The sequence below is a fragment of the Poecile atricapillus genome, chromosome 19 (assembly GCF_030490865.1).
Source record: "Poecile atricapillus isolate bPoeAtr1 chromosome 19, bPoeAtr1.hap1, whole genome shotgun sequence".
Classification (NCBI taxonomy): domain Eukaryota; kingdom Metazoa; phylum Chordata; class Aves; order Passeriformes; family Paridae; genus Poecile; species Poecile atricapillus.
In genome coordinates, this window is record NC_081267.1 from 8,738,307 (window position 1) to 8,763,080 (window position 24,774).

The 24,774-nt window shown below is 53.8% G+C and overlaps 1 pseudogene; it reads right to left on the reverse strand.

Annotated features, from left to right (window-relative positions):
• LOC131586389 (zinc finger protein 208-like) overlaps positions 1-24,774 on the reverse strand; it is a 77,024-nt pseudogene that overhangs the window by 9,133 nt on the left and 43,117 nt on the right.

The following is a 24,774-nucleotide window of genomic DNA, read 5'->3' on the forward strand; positions in this document are numbered from 1 at the left end:
TCAGTGGGAGGAAGGAGCATTTAGCTGTCAGTCTTCTTCCCGTGTGCAATGCCAATGTTCATTGTTCATGAAGAAGTTCAATGTGCTCTGTGCAGCCACGGAGAAGAGCAGAGAGGAAGGGGCCGGGCCCTGGGCTGTGCCCCGGGGCTGTGCCTTGTGTGGCTCATTTGCCGGCCGCACGGAGCCTGAGCTGTTCTGGCTGCCACTGCCAAGCCCTGGCCCTGCCTGGGGCTCAGTTCAGAGCTGCTGGCAGCTCCAGGGAGTCCTTTCTCTCCTGACTGCCATGCAAGGGGCTCCTTCCATCCCATTGTGGGGCCACTGCAGGCATGTGGTCCCCCTGCCCCTGCTGCTGAGTGGAAGGCAGAGATGAGGGAGTGCCTTGGAGGGCAGCAGTCACCCAGGTGCACTCACTGCCACTCCAGCCTGAAGAAGAATCTTCAGCAGTGTCACAGGAGCTGTTCTGTCCTGCCTTTCGTTGCAGATGAACTTGATTATGAGGATGATCTGGATTCCCGATCCATATCAATTACTGAGCCTGATGATGAGGAATATTCTGAGGGTAGGTGAAGGCCTTTCCCCCTGGGAGAGCTGCCAGCTCAGAGCCCAAGGCTCGGCCAGGGCAGCATCACTGCAGGTGCCAGGACAGAGCCGTGCACGTGTGTGCCCTCGCTCTGCGTGATCCTCTCACTGCTCCTGTGGCTCAGTGCTGCCTGTGCAGATCAGCAGAGATGAGAGAAGCTTCTGTGGCTGTTGAGTTACAGGTGTGTCTGCAGCAAGGACTTTCCCAGCTCCAGAGCTAAATTCTGCAAGCAAACCCAGCTCCCTTCACTGGGGTGTGTGGTGCTTCCCTGCTGACCCCACAGGCTGAGCACTGGTTCTGTGGGATCCATTCCTGGGAAATGGAAATACTTTATATTATAGTCCCCTGAGAAAGAAGAACAAACCTATAGGAGATAGTAATGTAGCAATGGGGGAACTCAAATATCTGGACATAATCCTGAATGATCTGGAGGGATGCCGTGGTGGGTCCATGTCCCTCAGCCTTCTCCTGAGACTCAGCAGCCGGGGGCTTTCTCTGCACATCTGGACACACCGTGCGTGGCACAGCAGGAAGCAGATCCATGGCAGCCTCGCTGCCCCGCTGCTGCTTTCATGCCCTGCAGGGCTGTTTCCCAGCCTGGCCTGGCTGCAGCTTCTCCCCAGCCTCTGCAGGAAGGCATTTGGCATCAGCTGACAGGGAGCCCAAACTACAGCACAGGCCATGCACACCTGAAAATTTCCGGTCTCGGGCTAGTTCACATTTAGGGTCTGTTTGGAAGAGGGGTGGCCCAGGAGCATTTCCAAAACCCTGGGCATTTTCCTGATCCTTATCCATGTCCTTGACAAGTATTGCCTGGAGAAGACCAGCACAGCACAGAGAAATTGTGCCATTCAAGCTCAGGGGGTTGAGCAGTCTTGTGCCAAGGGGTGGCAAGGTGCCTGCAGGCCCCAGCTCTGGGGGAAACAGAGAACGTCCTGGCTGTATCCAGCGTGCTGCCAGCTCAGCAGTGGAGCACAGCACGGCTCACGCTGCCCATTGCTCCCACAGATGCAGCTGGCACCACAACACATGCTCAGAATATCTGGGAAAGCATGAGAAGAGTTTTCTACCAGGGAACACATGGTTTGATTAAGTTAATGGCCATTGTGGCTGGTGGAGCAGTTTTCCTGATGATGTGCTGTGCTGGAATCTGGTATTGCTGGAAGAGAAAACGGTGAGTGTTTTGTGATCTCGGCCTCAAACAGTTTATTGAAAGGCTGCTCATAGTCAGGAAACATTCCCAGTGAGGCTGCTGTGGACTTGTGGATAGTCCTTGGTTGCCCAAATAACTCTGCTGAGAGTTCTGCTGCTGCCCAGGCCTTTCATTGGCCTCTTAATTGCTGGGCCTTGTCCTGGGGAGCCCGCTGGGGCTGCAGCCAGTGCTGGCTGCCACTGAGGCTGCCTGGCCAAGAGCAGCCCCAGGAGCAGCGGGCAGAGGCAAAGCAAGGTGGGCAGGAGAAAGAGCGGGGACGAGATTGCCCTTGAAAGGCAGAGGTGCTCTGGGGCCCACTCCTGGCCAGGGACCCTGCCCAGAGCCATCCCCTGCTCTCCAGGGCCTTGAGGGGCAGCTGTCCAGCTGGGCCAAGCTGTGCCAGCAGCTCCAGCCGTGCTGGGGAGCCTTGGCAGCTCTGGGCCCTGCTGTGCAGGAGGGTCCCTGTGTGCCAGCGGCAGCTGGGGGCCTCAGCCACCTCCTCTCTCCACAGGAGCACCTCTGCAGCTTCACAAGTCCTGTCAAACACCTCAGTTTGGGAGACCTGCACCTGTCATCCTGCATCTTCAAGCCAGTGTCCGTTGTCCCTGCCACAGCTGCATTATCAACTCATTGCTATGCCCATGCTGCCACCAACACACAGAACAGAAGTCTCTGTCCACAAAGAGTTTGGCCTTGGTCTCCAGACAGGACAGAAGGCAAGGGTCTCCTGCCAAGGCAGGGCTTGAGTCCAGCAGCACCTTTGGGCTTCAGCTCTGGTATCTGGCTGGTACTACCAGCAGTGGCAGAGCTGCTTGGTTGGGCACAGCCCAGACTGGGCAGGCAGCAGCCAGGCACATGGCTCCTGAAACACCATACTACCTTTCTTTTTTGTTTCGCAAAATTAGAAATTTTTAGAAATATTTAGATTTTTTTTTTTTTTTGTAGAATAAATCCACAAATATTTCTTCCCTATTTCCATGTCAGTTTAGGAATTTTCATTGTAGTTTTATAAATCTGATAAGAGTAGAATATTTTTACATTTCTGCAATAAAAAATAAAATTGCATTTAATTCTTAATGCTTACTGTTGCACCACCAGGACAAAGCCGGCCCAGCGCAGAGGAATTATCCCCAGCAGGCTCAGGGCACTCGGCTACTGAGCAATCCTGCTGGGGTCCCTCCATGGGAGACACTTCCTGAAACCTGGCAGCAGCTGCAAAGGGGTGCCCATGGTGGGGAATGGGCAGAGGGGGAGGCCAAAGCTCCAGTGTGTCCTGACAGGGCCTGGCTCTGTCCCCTTGGGCTGGGGGAGCTGTCACGGAGCAGGGAGGGTCAGGGGTGGCAGTGGCTGCTCAGGGATGGGTTTGGCCCATGTCCCTGGAAGGAGCCACTGCCCAAGCAGCTGCGCTGTCCCTGGGCTCTGCTCCCGGCCTTCTGGGCTTTGTTGGGTGGCACAGCCTGTGCCAAGGGGTGGCAAGGTGCCTGCAGGCCCCAGATCTGGGGGAAACAGGGAATATCCTGTCAGTATCCACCGTTCTGCCAGCTCAGCAGTGGAGCACAGCACGGACTCACGCTGCCCATGGCTCCCACAGATGCAGCTGGCACCACAGCACGTGTTCCCAATTCCCAGAAAGGCATTGGAGAGGTTTCTGTCATGGAACACACTGCTGGCTAGAGTTAATGGCACACCTGGCTTTTCTATGGCATGCAGGTGATGGGGGACCCCTGTAAGGCTGCCAGATGATTGGGGTCCATCGTGAGGCACGGGCAGGGTGTTGTGTTTTCCAGTAAGACAGGCACGCGTTTGGGTCTTTTGTAAGTGGTGCATGTGGCTGAGGTTTCCTCTTGAAATTCTTAGGGGAATTGGGATCACTTCTATGGCAACAGGTGACTGGAGAACCCTGTAAGACTGGCAGGGGGCTTGAGTTCCTCGTGATTTACGTGGTGGTTTAGTGGTTGCCATCAAAGCCTGGAGAGGAGCCGAGTCCTTCCTAAAGTGGGCCGGGGGCCGGATTCTTTTGTGAGGCACATGAGATTATTTTGGGGTCTCTCAAAAGGTGTGCACAGATTTCCTGTGAGGAACAAGGGATATTTTGGGGTCCCTGCCAAGGTTTGCAGAGATCCCTCATGAGGCACAAATGAATATGGTCTCTCCTAAGATTTGCAGAGATCCCTCATGAGGTGTGCAGTAGGGTTAAACTAGAGGGGTTTGTTAGTCTTCTCAGCACAGCAAAGGGACACTCTCGGTGGAGGTTGTGCAAAGCTGGCAGGAAGCTTCCTGCAGAGCCTCGGGCCTCGCCTGTGGGCTGTGCAGGCAGACAGAGCCCATCCCTTGGGGACCGGGGCCAGGCCGGGCCTCTGGACCCACCGCGCCCTTGTCGAGCCCTGCCCCATGGCTGGGCCGGGCCAGGTCAGTCCCCAACAGGGAAGGGCTGAGGCCCTGGGTCCGATGGGGCTGCCGAGCAGTGCCCGAGGCACAACAAGGGCCTTGCTAAGCCCTGGCTCTGTGCTGCAGACAAACACACATTTACAGCCACAGCTGCTCCCTGAGCCACAGGAGGCACCCGGGGTTACATCTCAGGCAGTGGCTTCTCTGCCACTGAGGACCTCCTTGCAGGGCCTCGTTCCCTAAACAGGATGGGGAGCCCAGCACACCATGAAAACGCTTCTGATCTGTGCTCCCGTACAGACTGGCATTGAGATATGGATTGACGTGCAGTCCCGGTCAATCACATTGTGAAGATCATGGTGCATGCTGGAGACAACTTCTCAATGTCCCTTTGCTGACAGAATAAGCAGTGATTATTAATCATGGCCAGGAGCAGTCCCAGGAGCTCCAGGCAGAGGCAAAGCAAGGTGGGCAGGAGAAAGAGTGGTGATAAGATTGCCCTTGAAAAGCAGACAGCAGGGACCCTGCCCAGAGCCATCCCCTGCTCTCCAGGGCCTTGAGGGGCAGCTGTCCAGCTGGGCCAAGCTGTGCCAGCAGCTCCAGCCGTGCTGGGGAGCCTTGGCAGCTCTGGGCCCTGCCGTGCAGGAGGGTCCCTGAGTGCCAGCGGCAGCTGGGGGCCTCAGCCACCTCCTCTCTCCACAGGAACGCCTCTGTAACTTCACAAGACTGGCTTCAATCTGGGAGAACTACACCTGTCTTTCTGCATCTCCAAGCCAGTTTCTGTTGTCCCTGCCAAAGTTGCATTATCAGCTTATTGCTCTGCCACTGGCATCTGGGCATGGGGCAACATGTTATCTTTGTTTTTCATTTTTAGAAATTTTTAGTGCTATTTAGAATAATTTTTGGTAGAGAGTAATCCCCAGATGTTTCTTCCCAATTTCCATATTAGTTTAGGATTTCTCAAAGGAATTTTAGAATTCGGCAAAGGTGACCCCATTTTTTTTTTTCTTATTTTTAGGAATTAAAAGTTTCTAGAAATATTTAGAAATATTTTTTATAGAAAGAAATCCACAAACACTTCTTCCTCATTTCCATGGTACTTTCAGAGTTATCAATGTAGTTTTAGACTTCCGAAAAACTTGGAATACTTTATACTTTTAGAATCAAAACTGAAACTGCATTCAATTGGAAATCTTTATTCTGGGAAGAGCTAAGACAACCCAAGGCACCCAGCCTACTAAAGAGGATTTTTTCCCACTGGAGATTTGTACCTAGTCTCAACAACCAATATAAAAGCTTTACCCAGATATATTCCAGGATTTCTGACCTGTCACTGTTGAGATGGACACGCTACACACACACACACTGACTTGTGCAGAGACTACAATGGCTTCTTCTGTATTACAAGGTGTTCTCAACTTTTATTCCCTTAAGAAAGCATGATTTAAGTCATTAGTTATATCAAAAGAGCTCATTATATTCATTGGACAAAGCAATGGCTCATTGTATTTTATTGGTACAAAGCAATTAATGTCAATAATTAATTGGCAAGAGTTTACAAGAGATTATTAAGGCACGTATGCTGATCACGTATCCCTGAACTGCAAATATTCCTTATGTATCTATTTTAGTAGTTTCTCTGTGTCCTGGGGTGACTTTATGATACTGGTATCCCCAATCGTCTGGTTTATGTTATATATTAAGTTCTGCACCTTTAAGACTGGATCTGAGAGCAAGAGAGGGGGTAGAAGAAGCCGCAGTTTGTGTTAAAGAAAAACATCACTCCCACACATCTCGCTCCTGGACTGTGGTGTCTGCAGCACGGACAGACAGCGGGACAGAGCTTCTCTCTGGCTTTTAGTTAGTTTTAGCTAGCTGAGGCAGAGGAGTTCCCTGGACCTTTGTTTTTTCCCTTTTTTCCTGGATCTGTGCAAGCCTGCTCTGGACTGAACACCCAGCCAAACCCCGGGAGCTCACGCCTGTGGCCCACCGGGGCCTGGGCCTCGGCACTTTCCAGCGCCGGAGGGACTGATAAGAAACTGAGCAAGCCGAGCTACACCACATGAAAAGGACTTTTCTTCCTAGACTTGCCATCCCATCGAACACCGAGAGGTTTTATTATTTAATATTACTCAATTGCTGTTAAATAAACAGCTTTTTCCACTTCTCTCCAAAGAATTTTTTTTTCTTTTCCCGGACTAGAAAGTGAGGAGGGGCATTTCCCTGGGGAAATCCCCATTTGGAGTTTTCCTTCCTAATCTGCCCTAAACTAGGACAAATACATTTTTGGCGCCCAGTGCGGGGCAAGAGAAAGTGGAAAAACCTGTACTGATTGTTGGTTGTATTTATTCTGTATTGGGATAAAGCAGTCAGTAGCCATGTTGTTTAGATACATAATATCTCTCAGGGTGGAGGCCTTCATGTCGATCTGGTCCCTAGAATTTTTTGACGTTTTAATACCTGTCTTTTCCCTCTTTCACAGTAGAGGGGCACAGATTAGAATGGTTATTGTGCTGGGCTTGGTGATAATTATTTATAGGAAGTTCATAGAACGACTGAAGTTTCTGTCAGGTATGTTTGGCTTATGGTTTCTTCGCCCGACCCTGCCTCCCAGTCCCAGTAGCACATTTTAGGAGTTTATTGGTAATTGTACCCAGTTTGTTAGAGGAAGAGCAGGGGATGAGGCTTTTCAGCCTTTTCTTTCCTTCTTCCCCTTTGAATCTGTTATGTCCCTCTTTGAGAATATCCAGTTTCCCCTGAGTGTTAAGGATACCACATTCCTGGTCACTTTCCTGGTAGTTCAGCTGTTAAGCTTCCTCTATATAGTCTGCAACTTCTCTAGAATGAGGGCTGAGATATCCAGAAGAGCCAATGAAACCCCTGCCCCAGAAGTAGACTCAGGTGTGAGAAATCCTGAGTGGTGTAGAGAATGGGAGAGAATTGGCCGAACTCTGAAGGAATTTTCTGATCCCCCAGAAAAGTCCTGTGATCCCCCAGCCTGGGAATTTTCACATGAACAAATTCAGAACCCAGATGAAGTAGGGAAATATCTGGAAGAGAATTGCTGTGATGATTTTAAGAAGAAAAATCTCAGTGCAATAAGCTGGGCCCTAGCGTATGCTTATCGCACGCTGCTAGATACTGTAGGGGCAGAATCTGTTTCTATTGCTGGTGTGACAGGGGGATCACAGGACTTTACTTTAGTGGAAGCAGATGTGAGCCTGACTGGAAATGAGTGGAAGAAACACCCCATTGTGACTGGCCCAGAGGCCCCATGCATTTTAGGCATAGACTACCTCCGAAGTGGGTATTTTAAGGACCCAAAGGGGCTTAGGTGGGCATTTGGGATAGCAGCTGTAGAGACAGGGGGCATCAAGCAATTGAACACCTTGCCTGGACTGTCAGAGAACCCATCTGCAGTAGGACTCCTAAAAGCGGAAGAACAGCGAGTACCAATTGCCACCTTGACGGTGCACCGCCGACAATATAGAACAAATCGAGATGCTGTGATCCCCATCCACAAGATGATCCGAGAACTGGAGAGCCAAGGGGTGCTCAGCAAAACCCACTCACCCTTCAACAGCCCCATCTGGCCTGTGCGTAAATCTGACAGAGAATGGAGATTGACTGTGGACTATCGTGCATTGAATGAAGTGACTCCACCGCTGAGCGCTGCCGTGCCAGACATGCTGGAGCTCCAGTACGAGCTGGAGTCCAAGGCAGTGAAGTGGTACGCCACTATCGACATTGCTAATGCATTTTTCTCCATTCCCCTGGCAGCAGAATGCAGGCCTCAGTTTGCCTTCACGTGGAGGGGAGTGCAGTACACCTGGAACCCACTGCCCCAGGGGTGGAAGCACAGCCCCACCATCTGCCATGGACTGATCCAGGCTGCACTGGAAAAGGGTGAGGCTCCAGAACATCTGCAGTACATTGATGACATCATTGTGTGGGGGAACACAGCAGTAGAAGTATTTGAGAAAGGAGAAAAGATCATCCAGATTCTGCTAGAAGCCAGCTTTGCCATCAAGAAGAACAAAGTCAAAGGACCTGCTCGAGAGATCCAGTTCCTGGGAGTAAAGTGGCAAGATGGACGGCGTCAGATTCCCACTGAGGTCGTCAATAAGATCACAGCAATGTCTCCACCAGCCAACAAAAAGGAAACACAAGCTTTCCTAGGTGCCATAGGTTTCTGGAGGATGCACATTCCTGAGTACAGCCAGATCGTGAGCCCTCTCTACCTGGTTACCCAAAAAAAGAATGATTTCCACTGGGGCCCTGAACAGCAGCAAGCTTTTGCTCAGATCAAACAGGAGATTGCTCATGCAGTAGCCCTTGGCCCAGTCAGGACAGGACCAGACGTGAAGAACGTGCTCTACTCTGCAGCTGGGAACAATGGTTTGTCCTGGAGCCTTTGGCAGAAAGTGCCTGGGGAGACTCGAGGCCGACCACTGGGATTCTGGAGCCGAAGCTACAGAGGGTCCGAAGCCAACTACACTCCCACAGAGAAGGAAATCTTAGCTGCCTATGAAGGAGTCCAAGCCGCCTCAGAAGTGATTGGCACAGAAGCACAACTCCTCCTGGCACCCCGACTGAGAGTGCTGGGGTGGATGTTTAAAGGAAAGGTTCCCTCTACCCACCACGCCACCAACGCTACATGGAGCAAGTGGATCGCCCTCATCACGCAGCGCGCCTGTATTGGAAACCCAAATCGCCCTGGGATTTTGGAGATAATTACAAACTGGCTGGAAAGGTGAAAACTTTGGTCTCACGGATGAAGAGGAGCAGGAACAAGTGACACGGGCTGAAGAAGCTCCACCGTATAACCAACTGCCAGCAGAAGAAACACGCTACGCTCTGTTCACTGATGGTTCCTGTCGCATCGTAGGGATGAACCGGAAGTGGAAAGCAGCCGTATGGAGCCCCACACGACAGGTCACAGAGGCCACTGAAGGAGAAGGTGGATCAAGCCAACTTGCTGAACTCAAAGCTGTTCAACTAGCCCTGGACATTGCTGAAAGAGAGAAGTGGCCAAAGCTCTACCTCTACACGGATTCATGGATGGTAGCCAATGCTCTGTGGGGATGGCTGGAAAGGTGGAAAAAGGCCAACTGGCAACACAGAGGAAAGCCAATCTGGGCTGCTGATGAGTGGAAAGACATCGCCACCAGGGTAGAGAAACTGTCTGTGAGGGTCCGTCATGTAGATGCCCATGTCCCCAAGAGTAGGGCTAATGAAGAGCACCGAAACAATGAGCAGGTGGATCAGGCTGCAAAGATAGAGGTGTCAAAGACAGACTTAGATTGGCAACACAAGGGAGAGTTGTTCCTAGCTCGATGGGCCCATGACGCCTCAGGTCATCAGGGTAGAGATGCCACCTATAAGTGGGCACGAGACCGAGGGGTGGATCTAACCATGGACAGTATTTCTCAGGTTATCCATGACTGTGAGACGTGTGCCACGATCAAGCAGGCCAAGCGGTTGAAGCCCCTCTGGTACGGTGGGTGGTGGTCCAGATACAAGTATGGGGAGGCCTGGCAGATTGACTACATCACACTGCCCCAAACCCGCCAAGGCAAGCGCTACGTGCTCACCATGGTAGAAGCCACCACTGGATGGTTGGAAACCTACCCTGTGCCTCATGCTACAGCCCGGAACACCATCCTGGGACTTGAAAAGCAGGTCCTTTGGAGGCACGGCACCCCTGAGAGGATTGAGTCAGACAATGGGACTCATTTCAAGAACAGCCTTATAAACACCTGGGCTAGGGAACATGGCATTGAGTGGGTGTATCATATCCCCTACCATGCACCCGCTGCTGGAAAAGTTGAACGGTGCAATGGCCTGCTTAAAACCAGCTTGAAGGCACTGGGTGGGGGAACTTTCAAGAACTGGGGGATTAATTTAGCAAAAGCCACATGGTTGGTGAACACCCGAGGTTCCACTAACCGAGCAGGCCCTGCCCAATCTGAGCCCTTTAGAACGACAGATGGAGATAAGGTTCCAGTGGTACATATGAGAGGTATGCTGGGAAAAACTGTTTGGGTTAATTCTGCCTCCAGCAAAGACAATCCAATCCATGGGGTTGTTTTTGCTCAGGGACCGGGTTGCACTTGGTGGGTGATGCAAAAAGATGGAGAGACCTGATGCATACCCCAAGGGGACTTGGTTTTAGGGTGAACTACCCATGACACTGTGCTTGTATCTGTATCTGTATGTACATATGTATATAGTTAAAGTAGTATGTGTTTGTGTATAATTTAAAGGTTTAATATTTGATGTAACATTTTGGTATGGGAAAAAATTCGGGGTGGATAGTGTTGAGGGTTAGGTGTTCTTTTTTTTGTTTTATTTTGTGTTCTGGCCTGCCCAGGGAATTTTTACCCATTATGTGCTGGGACAACCTAACTACCGGTACTTAGGGGTGCTCACAAAGGACAAAGAGTGGCCAAGACCAGGGTGGGGGGGGGAGGGGGCAGAAAAGGAGGGTGGGGACAGTTTTTAGCTGGCTTTTCCTCGGCTTCGGGGAAGGACGTTTGTGTGCTGGGTCGCGGAGCTGCTGCGGTGGAGAGAAGGGAATTTCGCCATCACCCAGACGGAGCTGCTGCTTCTTCTCCTTCTCCCCTCTTTGTTGGTGGCCTCGCACCCCCTGTCCTGCCGGGACGTGTGGCAGTGCCAGGCACCGCCACGGAGCTGCTGATACACCTCATCCATCAGCCCAGGATCTCAGCTCATCCCTGCTGTTTCCAGCTGAGTGTTCCTCAGAGCCCTGCAGGAGCACCGGGACTGACTGCCTGAGGGGGTTTGTGAAAACAAAACCTCTCCTCCATCCCATCTCAGCCGAGAAAGCTGTCCCGGGGTCCCTGGTTCTGTGTTCTTGTTATTGCTGTAGTTATTGTTTGTTTGTTTGTCTGGTTCTACTAGTAAAGAACTGTTATTCCTATCCCCAGATCTCTGCCTGAAAGCCCCTTGATTTCAAATTTAGAATAATTCGGAGGGAGGGGGTCTACATTCTTTCATCCCAAGGGAGGCTCCTGCTCTCCCTAGCAGACACCTGTCTTCTAGAACCAAGACAAAGCCCTGAGGAATTGGGTGTCAGAGGCCACAAGCAGCCCCCAGGCAGTCGCCTTGTTCCTGCCACCCGCTGCTCTGTTGCTTCCCCTGAGAGACTGCCATGCCTGCGGCAGAAGCCCTCGAGGCTGGGCCTCAGCAGCCCCGAGGTGCCCAGGCTGGGCTGGCTGGGGACAAGGAGGGCAAGGAGGCCCTGCCAGGCCACGGCCACTGGGTGCCTGCGATAAGGGGCAGTGGGCAGAGGCAGGGCTGGCGGCCAGCCCAGGCCCCCGCGCCTGCCCAGGCCACGGTGCTGAGACTGAGGCTCCCCTGACACAGAGCTCTGTGTCTGCACAGCTTCTGCCTCCATGGGGAGGGTGGTGATGTCTCCTCGAGCAGCGCTGCTGAGTCGCTGCTGCTGAAGCGGCTCTGGACAGCGCAGAAACAGCAGCAGAGCGTGCACAGGAACAGCCCTCAGGGCTGGGCTGGAGTGGCCAGGATGCCTCCTTCTCTTGCAGGAATAACAGAGATGATGGACACAGTCCCTTCAGTATGTATGTTCTATAGGCCGTAGTTAGATTCTTCTGTAAATACATTTCTTAGATTGCAATTGCTATAGAGGTCCTTTAATTTGTAAATACATCTTATAGATTGTTGCTATGAAGGTTCTTATAAAGTAAATACATTCTGTAGTTTGTTGGTGGTGGTGGTGCTGTTGTGTAAATAAATTGTCTTTGTTTGTCACAGGCTGTCTGTCTTTGCATTTGCTTTGGGCACAGGCAGCATTTGCACAGTTGTGGTTTCCCCTTGCCCTGGGTTCCTGAGGCTGGAGGTCCCTGGGGGTGCTGGCACAGCCACCCTGGGGCTGGGTCCCCGAGCACAGGAGGGAACCACTGGCGGCGCTCCCAGCACTGGGCACCGCTCGTGTTCCTGGGCTGCTGCAGAGCGCTGTCCCCAAGAGCAAAGCTGTCACCAGCAGAGAGGGGGCTCTGACAGGAGCAGCCCCTGCAGCAATGCAAAGCAGGCAGGAAACCTTCTGCCACCCTTCCTGCTGCAGCCACAGGGACTCCTGGGCTGAGAGCTGGCATCAAGCTGCAGGGATGCAAAATCCACATTCAGGCTCTGAAGGCCTTTATGGCCTTGGGAATTGCTGGAGCCAGCATCTGGGGAGCAGCTTTTGCAGCTGCAGGGGCTGATATTAAGGGTGTCGTGGTTTACAGCTAGTAACAAAAAACTACTTATTTTTTGTTAGAGATATGGATTAAAATAAGAGCAAAACAGGCTTAAAACTTAAAAGGAATAAAGACAGTTTATTAACAAACTACTAGAATAAGAATACCAAAATAAACTTTCAGAGAACCCTTTTACTTTTCACTACTTGATCATTTCTTTGTACACATAACAACATAGAGACAAAAAAAAAAAAAAAATAGTTTTACAATCTTGGTGGTCAAAAACAGTCTCAATTTTAGAGTCTTTTCATCAGTCCCCGTAGAGAAACAGAAGTCTCTTTCTGCTAATCCATGGAGTTTCTAGAGTCCACTCCTCCCATTTCACACTATTCTGAAGTGTGCAATGGGTCAAATTGAATTTAGGGATGTTATTTTTAAGGATAAGTGATTCAAAAGTAAAAATCTTCTTCAGTTGTCTCTGTGAGCCTTCCTGGAAAACAGCCATCCCTTTGGCTCCTTTAAGGCTTTAAAATCTTCACTCACAAGTTCCAGCAACTCACAGCATCATAACTACTCTTCTTTTTTTAAAGTCCACTCTTTGAATACTCTATTCCTCCCATACTCTAGTCATGAATTAAAGGAGTCTTTAAACTACTGTCCATCTCCATAGCTGCAACAGAAAGACTTTTCAGCAACAAGCATCTCCTTTTCTCTCTTTCTTATTTAAACTTAACTCTTGTCTTCACTGTTTTTGGTGGTTTTATGATGTCTTACATGTTAATTGTCTCTCTCTGTCTTTTCTAAGAAAAAGGAGTAATCTGTTTGTTTATTCAGGTAGTAAAAGAATTAAAAGTTTTAAGAAAGCTGCAAAAGTTCATAGTGTCAGGTTTCAGTTTAACAGCAGACCTTGAAAACTAAACAAAAGCGTTAAGCTCGGCTTTTTCTGTCCTCCTCCCCCCCCATCCCTGCGGCCTTGTCCCGGGCCTGGGGGGGGGGGGGGGGGTAACCAACACAAAGCTTGTTACCTCTCAAACGCCGGAAACCAGAAAGAGCGTGAGATAGCTCAGCATGTACTTCTTAAGGGGGTGTTTACAAGTTGAATTCACTTTTTAATGGTCAGATCTGCTATCAATTCTTGGAAATGGCTGGTAATTGGTCAGGAAGAAAACTCCCATCAGTCACCAGTAGCTTCAACTTCCTTTTTTTTTTCACTCGGTCTTAAAGGTGAAGCTAACCCATGACAAAGGGCTTGGAGCCCCCAAAAGCTTTGGCCCTCCTCTGCTTTGCATTGCCCCGTGCTCAGATTGTTCAAGGGACAAAAGCCAAGCGAGGGGATCCTGCCCTGCTTGCGTTTCTGCTGCTGGAACACGGGCTGAGACATCACAACTCTGGGGGCAGTGATGTTACAGGAGTCCTGGGACCACTTCCATTAGGGCCTGGAATGATGGAATCCTGGAATGGTTTGGCTTGGGCGGGACCCTAAAGGTCCTCTTGTTCAGCCCTGAGCAACCTCCCACCTCACCAGGTTGCTCAGGGCCCTGTTCAGCCTGTCCTTTAATGCCTCTCTGCACAGCCTGGCCAGGGCCTCACCCCCCTCACACCAAAGAATATTTTCCTAACATCAAATCCACTCTTGTTCTCCATTGGAACCCATTTCCCCTTGTCCTGTCACTACAGTTCCTGACAAAGAGTCACTCTCCCACTTCTCTGTAGCCCTTTCACACCCTGCAAAGGTGCTGCTCTTGCTCTCCTGGCTGCACGCGAGCATCACAGCCCCATCTCCTCAGCAGCCATCCGTGGCTTCAGATGTTCCTAGAGCAGGGCACAAATCAACTGCAGCCCTGCTACTTTGGTTGGAGCCTCCCAGTTGTATCCTAAATGAGCTGCAGAAATGCTCAGGTGCTTCTGTGACTCCAGTGGATACACACAAATGGTTGGCTTGGGATAACAACAGCCCTGTTTTCTACTGCCACTCTTGTGTTGGAGGTACCAACACTGGCTTGTTCCATTTTATTGGAGTGTCCTAGTTTGACACTAGGCTGGACACCAGGCACGCTGGTGCCGAGGCAGTGAGATAATGCTTCAGCTATGCAAAAAGCTGGATGCAGAAAGAATTAGTTACTTTGGAAAAGGGTATGTGAATGAAGAATTTTTTGGAAATCAGCAAATTTAGCATCGGCAGCCCAGGGGCTTCTTCTGCTGCCCTGAGCCCACAGAGCAGGGCAGCCTTTGCTGATGGTTTGAGCTGTTCCTAAAGATCCTGTTGGGCTGTCTGAGACACTTGGGCCAAGGCATTGCTTCCAACCTGGGCCACTCTGTCTGGGCTGGGTGGAGCCCCAGGGCAGGGGGCAGCGTGTGCAACGGCCCTTGGTGACACGGTGCAGCATGGTAACCGTGGAATGGAACGGGACAGGGTGTCCAAGGGCCCTTTGTGACATGGGGTGACATTAGTGTTGGCAGTGACACAGCCACGCCACAGTGCTTGGTGCACGTGACAGGGCAGGACGGGACAGAGTGGTGCTGTGAGGAGCCCCCGCACGGCGCACTCATTCCTTGCTGACCCACAGCCTTTCCGAGGCGTTACTCCTGCAGGTCACCTCGAGGCCAGACCACAGCACTGGGTGACCTGCAGCCTTCCCGAGGCTTCACTTCTGGTGAGGTGAAGCACCACACTTCTCAGGTGTGCTCGAGGCCAGACCGTGGCATTTCCTCACCGCGGTCCTTGACGAGGAGTCTCCTGTCCTTGTGGCACGAGCCCCTGAGACCTGAGTGCAGGACTTGCTGTCCTGCAGCCTTGCCAAGACTTCACTCCTGCAGGTGCCTTCCAGGCACGGCTGCAGGACTTGCCAACTCCGACCTTTTCCGAGCCACCTCTGCTGCAAGTAGCCATGAATCCAGGCAGTGCTGTTGAGCAGAGACCTCCAAGTGTCCCCAAGGTGACCGGGGTGAAGGAGGAGAAAGAAGGCCCTGGGACTGCCCCAGCACAGCAGCCTGGAGAGCTGGAGCAATTCCAGCCACCGCAGGAGGGTGAGTGGCAGACCTGGGCCACAGGGCTGGTGCCTGCAGCCAGCTTGGCCTCGCCCCATCCCATCCCATCCCATCCCATCCCATCCCATCCCATCCCATCCCATCCCATCCCCTGGGGACACGCCCATGGACAGGACAGAAGTGGGGCTGGGGCAGACACCCTGGAGCTGTACTCTGTGCCCTGGGGCATCCCGGGGCTGTCCCTGCCTGGGGAGTGCAGGGCTGGGCTGTGTTCTCCGGCCTCTCCCGCAGCCCCTCAGCTCTGGCTGCGCTCGCTCTTTGCCAGGAGCAGCCATGGAGCGCACTCGAGAGCAGGGACGCAGCCGTGGCCTGTTCCGCACAACAGCGCAGGTACCTGCAGCCATCCCCAGCTGGGCTGGGCCTGCTGTCCCTGCTCAGCCCAGCACCACGCTTGGAGCACTCCATGCAATGTCCCTCATCTCTTGCCCTTCTGCTGCAGATGATTTGCAAATTCATGAAGAGAATTCGGGAGGAAGAGACCAGTGCCATGGGCACTGTGGTCAGAGCATACTCTCCCATCTTCAAAACCAAGACCTGTGCTGCCCTGCTGGACATGCTTGTGGAGGAGGGTCCTTCCAGTCCAAAGCAAGTAAGCAGCCTGTGGCCTGGCTTCCATCCTCCCAGGAATTGCTTGGCCACGCCAGCTGCTCACTGTGAGCCTTTGAGGCCGTGGCAGTGTGGTGGGAAGGGAAGCACTTCTCTGGGAAGCTGGGCACATTACTCCTGCTGGCAGCTTTCCAAGTTTCCCTGTGCCTTCTCCAGGTGCCCAGCATGGTGAGGTACATCCACCAGTGGCTCGAGGCTAATGAGTTTCCTGAGTACAATCTGTGCGGGCCCCTTCTGGATCTGACAGAGGCACAGCCTGCTGACGTGGTGATGGCTCTCCTGCGTGTGGCCCCATCGTGTGACAGGTACAGGGCCCACGTGCCCAGAGGGCTCAGGGCATCACCCTGCACAGCCTGGCCCAGGTGTCTGACAAACAGAGGATTCCAGGGCCCTGTGGCTCCTCCCTTTGTCAGCCCTGGCACAGCAGCCCCCGAGCCTGCTGCCCTCAGGGGCCAGTCCCCACAGGGCTGGGCTGCCACTGAGGGGCAGGGGGCAGAGGCAGGGCTGGCAGCCAGTTCAGCTCCCTGCTGCTGCCCAGGCCACGGTGATGTGTCCCAGACCCCCCTGACACAGAACTCTGACCCCACAGAGCTGCTACCACCATGTGGAAGAGCATCATGTGCTCGTGCAGGGCTGCAGAACCGGCCGTGCTGATACTCCTGGATGTGCTGGGCAACTGGCCAGAGCACAGCATGTGCACCTCCGATGGGGACCACACGGCTGTCCCTGCCCTGGCTGTGAGTTTCTGCAACTGACCTTTGCTCACCCCAAGGTCACCTCTCCCTCAGGTCTCCATCCTCCTTCCTCCCATGGCATCTCCCTGCATCAGGCACTGGGCTCAAACCTGGCCTAGGAGCAGCTCCAGGGCCACCAGGCTGGCTGCTGTCCCTACATCTCCACTGGCCTCTCCCTCCCACGCTCAGGCCCTGCCACATGGACACCTGGGCACTGAGCGCTGACTCAGGCTGCTCTGTCCTTTGCAGGCAACTGTGGTGATGTGGAAGATGCTGCAGCTGCCCTGTGTCCCACATGCAGTGGCAGTGTATTTCCCCCGCCTCTTGGTGCATCTGCTCTTGCAAGTGCTCTTCAGCACACTGGATATGCCAGAGGAGGTCGATACCTTCTGGAAGAGATGCCAGGAGCAACACGGCCTTGCCATCAGCCCCAACAGGTGCTCCATGCCAGTCCTCCTGTCCCTGCCATGTCCCCAGGGCAGGAGCCCGTGCTCCCAGCATCACCTGGGCTTTGCTGTGCACACAGGTTTGCAGTGCAGACCCTGAAGGCCCTGCTCTGCCGACTGCACTATGAGGATGTGGTGGCGGCAGTGGAAGACGAGTGTGGCTGGGACACGCTGCTCTGTGCTGACACGCACCACTGTGCCGTGGCTGTGCTGGCCAGGTGAGCTGCCCCCAAACAGCGTTTGTGCCCTGTGCCTGGGGTGCCCCACACAGTCCCCGTGGTCATGGGCCAGAGGGCCTTGTCACCAAGGGATGGCCAAGGACACTGCAAAAGCCTGAGAGAGGAGGGTTCCCAAGAGCAGCTGCCTCCCAAAGGGCCTGGGTCCCCTTGCAGGGTGGTGGAGAAGGGCCAAGCTCCTCCTGTGAGTCAGTCCATGGAGAGGTTTGTCCCGCTGGCTCAGGGTCTTGGTTCCTTTTTCCTCCCGTCAGAGGAATGCGTCACGTGTCCCTACCCTTGTGTTCTGCGATTGCATTCTACCTGCTGGGGCTGCTCAGCAAAGACATGGCACATGGGGATTTGGCCGCCATGGCATTCCTTGTGGAGGTGAGCCTGAAGGCCAGCGCTGCCTCGCTGAGCTGTCTCCCAGCTCTCTGCCCTCTCGGTGCCGCAGCCGCCCGGGACGGTGCCCACGCCCTGTGCTGCTGCCTGGGCCCAGCCCTGTGCGGTGCTGCCCCATCACCGGCCTGTGCTCTTCAGATGTTGGAGTGCCTGGACTCGAGTGAATACCGTGACAGCGTCCTGGAGATCACATCAAACAAACTGCAGAGCGAGTGCAGGGAGAGGCGTCGCTTGGCACTCAGAGGCCTTGTGGTGCTCGGCAAGAATTCCTCCATGGTGAGAAGGGGACAGCGGCTGCCGGCGTGGGGCTGGGGAAGGCAGTGGCTTGCGCTTGGCTGGCCTTTGGCCACTGAGGCAGCTGCTGCCAGCTCTCCTGCCTCCTGCCTCTTGCCTTCTGCCCCAGGGCTTTGGCACAGGCCTTTGGCCTCTGGGCCCTGTGGCAGCAGGGTGGCATTTCACACACTTGTGTTCCACACAGGCCAAAAGAATGTGGAGCCTGCATGAAAGGCTCGTGGAGCTCCTGTGGGAAAATGACAGCGATGTGCTTGGGATGAGCATCGCTCTCCTCAGCCGTTTGTTCCTGTACAACGCTGGCCCGATAACCATCCCCCTCGGCCTGCAGCTGGCTGAGGCGCTCCTGCCGCTCTTCGACAATGTAAGGCTCTGTGTCTCCAGCCATGGCCGCTGGCTGCTGCCTAGGCACTGTGCCCTGTGCATTTTCAGGCTGTGCCCAGGTGGGCCTGAAGCAGCTGATGCTGAGGTCTTTATTTCTTCCTTTCCTACAGGATGATAGCCAGGTGCAGCTGTGCTCCATGTTCATCTTTCGAGAGATGATGGATTTATTGCCAAAGGAGGGAAAAAAGGCCCTGAAGTCCCACGTGCAGCAGAGTCTGCTCCCACTCTCCTTGCACTGCCATGACGAGAACCAGCGCGTGGTTGATGTGAGGACTTGGCAGCTGCTGTGGCTCCCTGGCAGGGCGCTCAGTGCCTCCTGCTCTGCTGCCTCCCAGGCTGCAGCTCCCTCCTGGTCTTGGTCCAGGGACATGGGTCCTGCGCCCTGGGCTGTGGTGCCATCTCTGGGTCTCTGCTGCTCTCCAGGCCTCCCGGGAAACGCTGCTCTGTTCCGCCCGATTCCTGAAGAGGAAGGATCTCCAGCAGATGCTGCAGGTGGATCAGAGCTGGAGGTTCGGCGAGGGTCTGGTAAGGGCGGGCTGGAAGCCCCAGCCCCAGGCTGGAGAAGCTCAGTGTGTGTGGCTGGCAGCTGTGCCCTGCCCAGTGCTGCACCCAGGGGCGCCAGCCTGTGCCCCACACGCTGCTCCCTTCCCTGGGCCCCGCGGGCTCTACTCCAGCCCCCTGTGGCCCCGAGCCGTGTGCCCATGGAGCCCCGGCCCAGCTGGCCTGTCGGGCAGGGCGGCACCGCGGCTCCCCGGGCAGCAGCCGGCCCTCTGCCCCCTCCAGAGCCCGGCGCCAGCGGCTGCTGGCCGGGCCTCAGGGCTGGGCGGGCACGGGAGGCCGGGGCTGGCCGCAGGCAGTGCCCGGCCGAGGGGCAGAGCCCGCACCAACCCTTCCCTCCTGCCGCTCTCTCCAGCTGGCACAGGACAGGAAGCGAGCGGCCGAGCAGCTGCGCCGGGCCCTGCCGTACCTGCAGAGCCCACAGGAGCCCCTGCGAGAGGCGGCCATCAGGTTCATCGGTGAGCCACGAACCCGGGCTCCCTCCCCGCCCCGCCGCAGCTCGGCCCCGGCCCCGGCTGCTGCCCCGGCAGCGGCACCCGGGCCCGGCGCCCTGGAGCCCCGGCTGCCCTCGGGGCTGCTGCCGGCCTCTGGCAGCCGTGCCCTTGGGCTGAGTCAGGATGCGGCAAGGGCCCGGGCTGAGCCCTGCCGGGGCGGGAGGACGTGTGGCCACAGGGCTGGCAGCGCCGCTGGCAGGGAGCTGTGCCGCCGGGGCCCTGACAGGCTCTGTGTTCCCAGGGATGGCCGGGCAGCACCTGAGGGGGCAGAAGAAAGAGATGCTGCTCATTTGTGAGGGTGAGTGAGGGCAGCGGGCTGTCAGCGGGGCTGTCGGGGGGAGCTGCAAGCCCTGGCCTGGCTGTGGAGGGCTCTGCTCCCTGTGTGGATGAGGGGCGGTGTGGGCAGAGCACACCGAGATTTCAGGGGCACGTGGAGCATTCGTGGCCGCAGCTTCGGGCTGATCCCCTCGGTCCCTGCTCCCTGCTGGCCATGGCAAGAGCCGGCTGGGATGGCCCTGGCAGGGGGCTCTCCGTGGGCCCCCGCAGGTCTGGGATCTGACCGTGGCTCTGTCCGTCTCTCTTCCAGCCCTTGAAGACACAGCATGTGACAGCAGCCTGGAGGTTGGAAGCCTGGCACTTCAGACATTGTGCCTTCTCAGGGCAGGAGACCACGCTCCTATCTCCACCTTCCAGAGGCTGCGAGATCAGCTCCGCAGGGCATGGAGGTCACGGCCTCGTCTGTTGGGCCTCAGCTGGCTGCGCTGCTGGAGCTCTGCAGAGAGCTGATCTGGGAGGCTGTGTCTGCTGGGGCCACATGAGCAGCCAGCAGGGATGTTTTTTTCCTTCAAGATTGTTCTTTTCTTTTTTGTTTTGCTTTAGGATGTAAATAATGTAGGATATGTTATAATAGTCAGACTCCCAAGACCTTTCTTTTGCTGCCCAGGGTGTGCAGGGCATAGGGGAAGAGGGGGAAAAGGGGGCTTGTGCTCTGCAAGCTGCCCAGGCATGCAGTGGTGCAGGGAAAATGGCCAGAAGCCCCTTGGCCTTTGGTGGTTCTGCTGAAGCCACAAGCCCTGTCCCAGCCAGGAAGTGCCCTCTGTGTCCTGCTGCCTGTGTTGCTGCCTGGATTGCTGAGGGCTCTGTCATGATCCGCTAACACAGGCAGGAGTCATGAGAGATTCGTTTGATCTCCCAGTGCAAAAGGACACAAAGGGATTTCAGTTTAAATCACAGCAATAGTGCACTTTTATTTTAGTGCCAACAACAGGAGTTCTAGCTGCTATGGTTTTTTGAAGGAAAATTGCTGTAGCTTTATGTGATTCTGGAAGGGCTCGAATTAAAGGGGTCATCATTTCACAGGTAATTGCATTGGTGATTCATAGCCAGTAGTTAATTTTCTGTCATGTATCATTTGCAAGCAGGCAGCTTTGTGCATGTCTTGCAGTAGTTGGTCAGGAGTACCAACTATAGCTACAGGGTCTCCCCTTTCCAATGGATTAAGCCCTGCTGCCCAATGAGCTGCGTGCTGAGTTAGGGACCACGGGTTACATCTGTCTCCTGCTGTTGAGAAGACCCCATGTCCCCAGTACCCACTGGCTTCTTGTTCTGTCAGTCAAATCTGATCTCCTCCGGTGAGAGATGCAGTATGTGTTCTGTCTCTGACTCGTGAGGGAGACGCCCGTACTCCTTTTTCAGCTCAGCCAATTCAGCAGCAGTGTACGGGATTTCTTTAGTGGTTGTGTGTGAATCAAGATCTTCATCATTGATTTGATTATATTCTGTTTGAATTAAAGATTTCAAGCTAGGACAGCAGTGCTCCCCACAATTTTTCATCAGTTAGTTCTTTTTGAGGGTAAATTTGATTAATGAGAGGGGTTTCCCTCTCCACTGTTTCTTTGGTGAGTAAGCATTCTTTGAATTTTTAACCCATTCCTCTCTTTGGGCCACTGGCAACAGATAGATCTCATTCCTTTCTTCATCTAATTGTTTTTGCAAAATTTCAACTAGGTTTTGAAAGGAGTCCATTCTAGTTTTTTCCTCCCCTTTTTGCTTAAAGCAAGTTTCTCTAGCTGCTGTAAGACAAGCTCCCAAAACTGAGCAGAGTATACATTTTTGCCGAGTAAAAGCCTTTGGAACCCATACTGGAGGTCTCCTCCTCATTCTTGTCTCCATCATGCACCTACCAATATCCTTGTGCCGTGGAGCATTTGCTGTGAGCCACACCTTGGGTCACCCCGCTCCCGAGTGTCACAATCCCTCGGGGTGGGGACCCCAGACCCATTTCGGACCTCCACCCCTGAAACCCCGAGACCATTTTTGGACCCCAATCCCAAACCTCCCAGACCCTTTAGGGACCCCCAGCCCCTCTAGAGACTCCCAGCCCTTTTGGGACCCTCGGACCCTTTAGAGATCCCCAGACCCTTTTGGGACCCCCGACCCTTTGGGGTGGGGCGGTGCTGACGCCCCCTCCCCACAGGGCAGTGGCTGTGCCTGGGGGAGGCGCTGGCGCGGGCAGAGCTGTTCCTGTTCCTGACCTCGCTGCTGCAGCGCCTGCGGCCGCGACCCCCGGCACCCCCCGAGGAGCTGCCCACGGCCCCCCTGGAGAGCGGCTTCACCAACATCGTGCCCCGCTTCCAGCCCCTCCTGCTGCCCCAATGAGACCCCCCCAAATTCCAGACTGCTCCCCAAATTCAGGAACTGCCCCAGGATCGGGACCCTTCCCCATGGCTGGAAAATCTCCCCCCAGATCCTCCCCAAATTCCACTCCCAACATCCCCCCCCACTTCCAGCTCAGGATGGTGCCCTGATGAGACCTCTCCTCAAATCCCACCCCCAAGATGCCTCCCCATTGCTGGAAAATCCCCCCAAATCCACCCCAAACCCCACCCTAAAATCGGGAATCCCCCCTGAGACCCCTCCCCAAATTCAGGATGCCTCCCCAAAATGCCCCTCCCCATCAATGGAAATTCCCCCAAAACCCAAAATATCATCCCCAAATCCCCTTCCTAAAATCAGAATACCCCTGGGACCCCAGAATTTCCCCCCAAAACCACCAAATTTCTCCCCCAAAATCCCAAAATTTCTCCCAAATCCCCCTAAAAACCCCAAAACCCGCATACCCCCCCAAAAGTCCCAAATCCTCCCAAGACTCAAAATCCCCCCACAAAACTCCAAATTTCCCCCCAAAAATCCCAAATTTTTCCCCAAAACCCCCAAATTTCTCAAAATCCCCAAAATTCTCCCCACCTCCCAAATTTTCCCCCCAAAACCACCAAATGCTCCCAAAATCCCAAATCCCCCCTCAAGATTCTCAAATTACACCTCAAATCACCAAAATTTTCTCCCCCAAGAATCCCAAATACCTCCCCAAAAATATGGGGGGGTGCCCCTAAGCAACCAAATCCCTTCTCCCCAAAATTACCCCTGAACCTCGAATTCCCCCCAAAACCTCCAAATTTTCTCCCCCAAACCCAGTTTTTTTTTCCAAAATCCCAAATCCTCCCCTAAAAGACCCAAAATTCTCCCCAAAATCCAAAATTTCCCCCAAACCCCCAAATTCCCCCCAAATTCCCAAATTCCACCCCAAAACTCAGGAGATCCTGCCCAAAAAACTGGTGACCCCTCCCGAGAAGCCCCCCAAAATTGCATCTCCCTCCCCAAAACTCACCAAAAAACCTGAGAACATGAATTTTTTATTTCACATCTTTCATACTTTGGGTGGGGGGGAACCCCCAGAATTCCTGGGATTTTTCCCATTTTTTGGGGAGGAGGTTGTCCCCAACTTTTCCAACACCCCCCAGGCGACCCCTTCCCAAAATTCCTGCGCCTCAGCCCCCCAAATTAAGTGCACATAAATAAAAAGAGGGAAAAAAAATAGGGAGGAAAAAAGGTAAAAATAAAAAAAAAGACACCCCCCCCCCCCAACCCAAATCTGGGAGAAGGGGGACAGAGGAAAAATTGAGGGAGGGGATGATTCCCCCCTAAAAAAATTGAGGGACCCCTCAAAAAATTGGGGGAACCTCCTCCAAAAAAACCTCACATGCCAAAACCATCAAAAAATAGCAAAAAAAGGCAAAAAAAACATGAAAGATTTGGGAGAGAACCCCCCCCCAAAAATGTGTCAAAATGGGGGACCTCCCCCTTGAATCCAAGGAATTTTTGGGAAAATTTTTTTCCCAAAAGTAATGTGTTTTTGAGGGTGGCAGGGGAGGAAAGATCCCCTCCAAATTCCTGGGGGTGTCCCTGAGATCCAGTGGAGGCACCTGGTCCTAGAGGGAGACAAAAAGGGCATTTTAGGGAAATTAAGGGAATTTTGAGGGATTTGGGTGAATTTTAGGGAATTTTGGGGGGGTCTGGGAGCAGGTCTCAATTTTGTGGGGTCTTGCGTTCCGGGGCCGCAGGATCATGTCCAGGGAGGCCACAGTTACCAGGAACAGGCATGGGACACCAACGAGATGGGATTCTGCTCAGGAAAACATTTATTCAGCTCAGGAACAAACTCAGATCCAGAGACAGCCCCAAACAGAGGCAGGGAGATGGGGTTTGAGAACCAGGGTGGAGTTCAAGATCAGGGACCACTGGGAACACAGCAAGGGAGAAACCCCAGGGGCCCAAACCCAATCAGAAATCCCTGGGCTGCCTCCCCACGAGGGGTCCAGGGTGGAGTTTCTTCCTGGGCTCTCAGGGCCCAACCTCTGAGGCAGAGGGATGGAATTCCCTCTTGCCCACACCTCTCACTTTAACAATGTTCATTTGAAACTAAATCTTTGCCTCCCTGGGCAGGGGCACCTCACACAAAAACTCACTCAGTAATGGGCTCTCCCTCCATTCATCATCCCCAAACTTTGGCTGTCTCATTGCAGACCCCACCCCACCTCCCCAATCCCAAGGCAAACCCATCCCATCCCTGCTGAACATCAAGACCCCTTCCTAATCCCTATTTCCCCCATTTCACACCTCCCAAACTCCATCCCAACCATCCTGCCTCACCCAATTCTCATTTCACCCCTCCCCTGATTTGCATCCCACTTCACCCAATCCCCTTCCAACCCCATTCCACCTGATGCCTTCAGAAGGCTGACCTAGAACAGAGGCTGGACAGAGTTAAGAATAAAGTTTATTAAAAGGCCTTCAAGGATACACCTTGGGCAGTACAAGAACCTGGCCAGGGCTACACCCAGGATGAACAAGAAATGGTCACAAAAATGGACAAGT